The sequence below is a fragment of the Hippocampus guttulatus genome, chromosome 14 (assembly GCF_054856545.1).
Source record: "Hippocampus guttulatus isolate MCC_2025c chromosome 14, RoL_Hgut_1.0, whole genome shotgun sequence".
NCBI classification, from domain to species: Eukaryota; Metazoa; Chordata; class Actinopteri; order Syngnathiformes; family Syngnathidae; genus Hippocampus; species Hippocampus guttulatus.
Window position 1 is genome coordinate 17,540,896 of NC_141274.1, and position 1,204 is coordinate 17,542,099.

A 1,204-nucleotide genomic window follows, 5' to 3' on the forward strand; every position below is an offset into this window, starting at 1 on the left:
TCTTCTTCTTCTTCTCCTCTTTCTCTTCCTCTTCCTCCCCCTCTTCCTCGTTCTCCTTCTCCTGCGAGACTGGTGGTTGGGAAGCACTTGTGTGCATTGTCGCCACCTTGTGAAATGGAGCGTTGACCAGGCTCTCAAGATAAGAGAGGAAAGTGACATTTCATCTTGACCACATACGCATTACAAAACTTCTATATTGAAAAAATAAAAAAGAACTAAAATGAAAAGGTAATTTCCATGCTGATATAAATTAACACATAGATTGGAATAAATGGTGAAAAAAACGTGACCCCTCCCTCTCACGTGTCTTTACCGAATGAATAATCATCAATAGATAGATAGATAGATAGATGGATAGATGGATAGATGGATAGATGGATAGATGGATAGATGGATAGATGGATAGATGGATGGATGGATGGATGGATGGATGGATGGATGGATGGATGGATGGATGGATGGATAGATAGATAGATAGATAGATAGATAGATAGATAGATAGATAGATAGATAGATAGATGTTGTCTTGGGCTCGGGGTGATATCGTGACCAAGTTTGTTATTAGAGCAAGCATTGATTTTGCAAGACACCTCGCAGCCATTGTCTGTAATTCGCGGGTGCCCGGAATATTCCGTTATTAAAAGCTTCGAAGGAACTGTTCATCGGCTCCAGCCTTTATTTGGATTACAAACATTCTCCTCGTCCGAAATTCAACGAACACGCGGGGGAGAGAAGGCCGTTCTTCCCCCAACACAGACTCCCGACAAGGATGAGGAAGTTCGATCACATTTCCCCGACCGATACTAGCCAACTTGCATTAGCTTCCAATCATTTGGCTACATACATATCAGACTCAGAGTCATCTTTATTGGCCAAGTATGTAGAACACACAAGGAATTTGTCTCCGGTATAACACACTGCATGAGTATCATCGTAAACAAGGACATGACAAATAGGTATGGAAGGACATTTTGTAATGTAAGTGAACCGTACTGCGGTGGTACCACCCTGTGACAACTGTGAGACAATCTGCAAAGTATCAAGCAGAGCTAAAGTTTGTTTGTTTGTTTGTTTGTTTGTTTATTGAACATAAAACATATATACAGTAATAATTTGACAGAAAATAAGGTAGATAAAAAAAGTAAAAAGAAAGAAATCAATCTTCATTCAACACAGTTATTATGTTCAAGGGAGTAGGAAGAAG